Source organism: Giraffa tippelskirchi, chromosome 7, assembly GCF_054371585.1.
Source record: "Giraffa tippelskirchi isolate mGirTip1 chromosome 7, T2T-mGirTip1v1.2.pri, whole genome shotgun sequence".
NCBI lineage: Eukaryota > Metazoa > Chordata > Mammalia > Artiodactyla > Giraffidae > Giraffa > Giraffa tippelskirchi.
The window spans coordinates 4913500-4919715 of NC_137281.1; the positions used below are offsets into that span (position 1 = coordinate 4913500).

General features: G+C 44.4%; 1 pseudogene across 1 annotated transcript; it reads right to left on the bottom strand.

Moving 5' to 3' along the window:
• Positions 1-3504: 3504 nt before the first annotated feature.
• Positions 3505-5251, bottom strand: LOC145515162 (putative elongation factor 1-alpha-like 3 pseudogene; annotated as a pseudogene). Its single transcript, XR_014060715.1, has one exon. The product of XR_014060715.1 is annotated as a putative elongation factor 1-alpha-like 3 pseudogene (transcript).
• Between the last annotated feature and the right edge of the window lie 965 nt (positions 5252-6216).

Here is a 6216-nt window from a genome sequence, read left to right on the forward strand (position 1 = left end):
ATGTGGGATCTTCTCAGACCAAGGATGGAACCTGTATCCTCTGCATTGGCAGGCGGATTCTTAACCACTCAACCATTGTGGAAGTCCCTAATTAGCTTTATTGAATGCTTGATGCATTGGGCAGAATTCAACCTGGTAAATGGGTGCTCCAAGGAGCCTGACACAGTGGACAGTCTCAGGATGTTAAGAGTATTTTCATGTGCATTTTGATGGTGTATCTATCACAGATTTTTGGCTTGTCCTTACTGTGAAGTTTTTATTTAGATATGGGCTCTTGGTGTTTCTTAGACTTGGGTGACTTTCCTTTCCCAGATTCGAGGGGTTTCGGCTGTTTTCTCCTCCTAAGATCTTTCCTGTCTTCTTCTGGGACTCCTACAGGGCAAATATTCGTGGATTGTTGTCGCAGAGGTCTCCTAAAATGTCCTCGTTTTATTCTTTTTTATTCTGTTCAGTAGTGGTGATTTTCAGTACTCTTTCTTCTAGCTCACTGATGAGTTTTCTGCCTCATTTAGCCTGTTCTGATTCATTTTAGTTTCTGAGATTTCTTTTCATTTCATTTACTATATTCAGTTCTGTTTGGTTGGTTGGTACATTTTCTAAGTCTTCGTTAAACATTTCTCATTTCTCAGGTCGTGCATTCTTCTCCCAAGTTCTTTGATCATGTTTACTATCATTACTCTGAACTCTTTCGGGTAGACTGTCTATCTCCACTAAGAACTAAGTAAGTTAGTTCTTCTGGGGTTTTGTCTTGTTCCTCCCTCTGAAACATATTCCTCTGTCACCTCGTTTTGTGTACATTTCTATTTGTATTTTAATCTATCTGGTTGTGTAGTTAAGTTTCTTGACCTTGGAGAAGTGGCCCTCTGCAGGAGATATCCCATGCACCCTTCTCCCGATCCATGGCCCAGAGGACATCTGATCCCAGGGTGGTGTCCCACGTGTATTTGCAGACTCGGTTTGCAAGCTGTGGGACCCTGCTTTTCTTGCTTTTGGTGTCTGCCCCCTGATGTGAAGAGCCAACTCATTGGAAAAGACCCTGATGCTGGGAAAGTTTGAGGACAGGAGGAGAAAGGGGCGACAGAGGACTAGAGGGTTGGATGACATCACCGATTCAATGGATATGAGTTTGAGCAAATTCCAGGAGATGGTAAAGGACAGGGAAGCCTGGCGTGCTGCAATCCATGGGGTCACAAAGAGTTGGACACAACTGAGCTGCTGACCAACAACGCTGCTGGGTGAGGCTGGTCTGGAGGCTTGTGCCTGCACAGTGGTGGTTAGAACTGGGTCTTGACCCTTTTGTGGGTAAAATTATGACGAAAGACATGTGTACAGGAAGCCTTTGGACAGCCTGTCTGCTGATGGTTAGGGCTGCATCCTGGCCCTTTCATCCTTTGGCCTTAGGGGCCTCATTGCTGTAGCCTACATGTTCTGAGTGGAGCCCGTGTCTGGCCAAGATGGAGACCTCACGCAGATGAGTGCTCTCTCATAGTTCTGCCCTCAGGATCTGTGTCCCCACAGTGAGCCACAGCCCACTCCCCACCCCCCGGAGATCCTTCAAGACCAGCAGGCAGGTCTCACCATCCAGGATCCTAGCAAATGATTGTGTTTTACTCTTCATGTCAGCTTCGTCTCAGTGTGCATGAGGCTTCGTCTGCACCTGTTAAGAGTGAAGTCTCTGTTTTCCCCATTCCTTTGGGGCTCCTGCAGTCAGGGCCTGCTGGTCTGCAGAAGTAAATGTTAAAGATCTCTTTGGCCTTATTCATTGATTCATGGGTTGGGCAGCATTCCAGCTGGTAAATAAACAGGTGCTCCCAGAAGCTGTCTGTCCTCTCTACACCATGGTATATATGAATCAGTGGGTTGTTTTCAAACTCACTCCTTGGAAGGAAAGTTATGACCAACCTAGACAGCATATGAAAAAGCAAAGACATTACTTTGCCAACAAAGGTCTGTCTAGTGAAAGGTATGGTTTCTCTAGTACTCATATATGGATGTTAGAGGTGGACTATAAAGAAAGCTGAGCACCAAAGAATTGATTGTTTTAAACTGTGGTGTTGGACAGGACTCTTGAGAGTCCCTTGGACTGCAAGGAGATCCAAGCAGTCCATCCTAAAGGAAATCAGTCCTGAATATTCATTGGAAGCACTGATGCTGAAGCCGAAACTCCAATAATTTGGCAACCTGATGCAAAGAGCTGACTCATTTGAAAAAACCCTGATGCTGGGAAAGATTCAAGGCGGGAGGAGAAGGGGACGACAGAGGATGAGATGGTTGGATGGCATCACCGACTCAATGGACATGAGTTTGGGTAAACTCCGAGAGTTGGTGATGAACAGGGAGGGCTGGCGTGCTGCAGTCCCTGGGGTCTCAAAACAGTCAGACACGACTGAGCGACTGAACTGAACTGAACAGCATGGATCACAAGTCCCTTGAAAGTTCATAATCTGACAAATAAGGGTAGTAGTTCTAATTTCCTATGCAATTAGGAAATGGTCAGAGGGAGCAGAAAAAGGTGACCAAGAAAGGAAAGTTCGGTCCACAGACCTCACCTGCTTCTGGCCATTACCCTCGCAGGGACATTTGGTGTCTCTTGGCATTGGCATGTTGGTATAAACCCCCGACAAGGCTTCCCTTTTGGGGGCTGCCTTCAGTCATTACGAGGCACCGCGAACCCACAGAGCACGGCTCATCAATTGCTTCACCCAGGGCGCATTCACACAAGCACTCTGTAGAGTTAGTAGAGTAAAGCAGAAAACGTGTATACTGAGAAGCAGAGAGGCTAGAGCTCTGAGTGTTCTTACCTTGTTCTGAAGATCCCGGACAAGCCCACAGGATGATAGCTTACAGTGAACGATGTCAGATTCATGATCTCGTGCCGGAGTCCAGCTCTAGCTGGTCCACGGGTTCCCTCAGGAAGGACAGCGTCGGCGATGCGAATGAGAAGACACAGCAAGTCTCAGCGTCTCATCCTGACTTTATTGTTTTCAAGACAGCTTTTATATCTTTAGTTGTACATAGAAACAAATGTCAAGTGTAGAGTCATACCAAATCAGCTCAATGGGTCAGCAGTTTTTGACCCTTATCGGAACCAGGATGCTGTTTGTATATCTTAATTACAAAAGTTTTAAGTTGTTTACATCATCTTCTGGCCTGGAGGCCTGCTAACATCTTGTGACTCTTTATTGATAAGGGTTGATCAGCCAAAACACTTTTGTATCAGGCACGGAGCACATTAGAGTTACATTTTTTAAAGAATACAGGTACAGCAGATTATGACAAAGAAAGAATCCATCAACAGAAAGTTTCAAAGTAAAACCTGTTTTCTGTAATCTATCTTTTGCCTCGAGCTTAAGGGAAAAGAATGTGGTCCCATAAGGTCATGGTACAGCAAGCTGAAACAATGTAGCGCAAAGGTCAGTTCTTAGCAAAAATCACCAGCTAAATTAACAATTGTCTTATTATTTGTATTAAAGCTAAACTTCTATTTATATAAATCTCTAACTATTTTTTTTTCTCATTAAACTTTTTTTAATGGGTCTCAAAGTCTGTGACAGATTTTTGGTCAAGTTGTTTTCATTAAAAAGTACTGATTTTAAAAACTAATAACTTAAACTGCCACACACAAAACATATGGTCCACAAAAACATTCTCCTTTCCTTCTGAAGGTTTTACGATGCATTGTTATCATTAACCAGTCTTTTACTATTAAACTTAAATGGCCAATTGAGACAAACAGTTCTGAGACTGTTCTTCCACCACTGATTAAGACTGGGGTGGCAGATATTGGGGATAATATTCATTTAGCCTTCTGAGCTTTCTGGGCAGACTTGGTGACCTTGCCAGCTCCAGCTGCCTTCTTGTCCACTGCTTTGATGACACCCACAGCGACTGTCTGTCTCATGTCACGCACAGGAAAACGGCCCAGGGGAGAGTAGTCAGAGAAGTTCTCGACACACATGGGCTTGCCAGGAACCATATCAACGATGGCAGCATCACCAGATTTCAAGAATTTAGGGCCATCTTCCAGCTTTTTCCCAGAACGATGATCAATCTTCTCCTTCAGCTCAGCAAACTTGCAAGCAATGTGAGCTGTGTGACAATCCAGCACAGGTGCATAACCAGCACTGATTTGGCCTGGATGGTTCAGAATAATCACCTGAGCTGTGAAGCTAGCAGCTTCCATGGGTGGATCATTTTTGCTGTCACCAGCCACATTGCCACGACGAACATCTTTGACAGACATATTCTTGACATTGAAGCCTACATTGTCCCCAGGGAGGGCTTCACTCAATGCTTCATGGTGTATTTCTACAGACTTTACTTCAGTTGTTACATTGACTGGAGCAAAGGTGACCACCATGCCAGGTTTGAGAACACCAGTCTCCACACGACCCACAAGAACAGTACCAATACCACCAATTTTATAGACACCTTGGAGAGGCAAACGCAAGGGTTTGTCAGTTGGGCGAGTTGGTGGCAGGATGCAATCCAGAGCTTAAAGCAGGGTGGTTCCGCTGGCATTGCCGTCCTTACGGGTGACTTTCCATCCCTTGAACCATGGCATGTTAGCACTTGGCTCCAGCATGTTGTCACCATTCCAGCCAGAAATTGGCACAAATGCTACTGTGTCGGGGTTGTAGCCAATTTTCTTAATGTAGGTGCTGACTTCCTTAACAATTTCCTCGTATCTCTTCTGGCTGTAGGGTGGCTCAGTGGAATCCATTTTGTTAACTCCAACAATTAGTTGTTTTACACCCAGAGTGTAAGCTAGAAGGGCATGCTCACGGGTCTGCCCGTTCTTGGAGATACCGGCTTCAAATTCACCAACACCAGCAGCAACAATCAGGACAGCACAGTCGGCCTGGGATGTCCCTGTAATCATGTTTTTGATGAAGTCTCTGTGTCCTGGGGCATCAATGATGGTAACATAGTACTTGCTTGTCTCAAATTTCTACAGGGAGATATCAATGGTGATACCACGCTCACGTTCAGCTTTCAGTATATCCAAGACCCAGGCATATTTGAAGGAGCCCTTTCTCATCTCGGCAGCCTCCTTCTCGAACTTTTCAATTGTTCTCTTGTTGATCCCCCCACATTTGTAGATCAGATGGCCAGTTGTGGTAGACTTCCCTGAATCTACGTGCCCGATGACAACGATGTTGATGTGGGTCTTCTCCTTTCCCATTTTGGCTTAGGTTTAACGGTGGTTTTCACGACACCTGTATCCTGGCAGCAAACCCGTTGCGAAAAAGCTAAATCTCTAACTATTATGCTTTCATTATATAGGCTGAATAGGTTAAGAGCAAAAACATAGTGAGTAAATATAGACTAAGTAACAGTTTCATAAAGCAATATTCCTTATATTTCCTAATAAGCCTTTTTTCCTATGAAGGGTTCTGTGCCCATTGGGGCTTTCTGTGCAGAGGCTCTCAATGCTGTTTTATTGTTAAGGAGCAGTCATGCACATTAGCTCCAAAGGCACAGGCACACTTGTTAAACAGACTAAAATGCTAGCAAGGGGAGTTTAGATTAAAATACTCTATATCCTAGATAATCTAATAGGGTGCCACCATTCGGGGGCCTTGTCGATTAAGGTTTTAAATTGATCTATTTGGGAAGAGATCAGGAAAGGCCTTCTGCCTAAGTCACAGAAAATAAGAAGAGGTTTATTATAGCAAACATCAGAAAGATAGATACCATCTTTAAGGTGAGCACTGAGGCAGCCTTCCGAGATTCCCTGAGGCCTGAGTTGCTCTGCTCATCAGGTCTTCTCCTTATGACTCTGTCATGGGTGGGATCTCGTGAGCTGGCTCCTGGCAATCTCGGAAGAAGATTTAGCTTCGAGACCAGAGACCAGGCTTGATCAATCAAGAGCTTTTGTGTAGCAGAGTTTTATTAAAGTATAAACAGGGACAGAGAAAGCTTCTGACATAGACATCAGAAGGGGGCAGAGAGGGTCCCCCTCACTAGTCTTAGCAAGGGAGCTATATACTTTTTCAATTGGTTATTATAGTAAGTCAAAAGAATGACTCAAGGTTGTAAGGGTCTTACCAGACCCACTCCCACAATATACATTTTAAGATGACAGGATTAGTCAGAAGGATCTCAAGAAGGAGAAACATGTCCTCAAGCAGGATACATTGTTGTTACATAATCTGAGTACAGAGTTTAAGCTGAGTTGTTTTGTGGTGTCATCATCAGCTCTGGAAAAAAGTT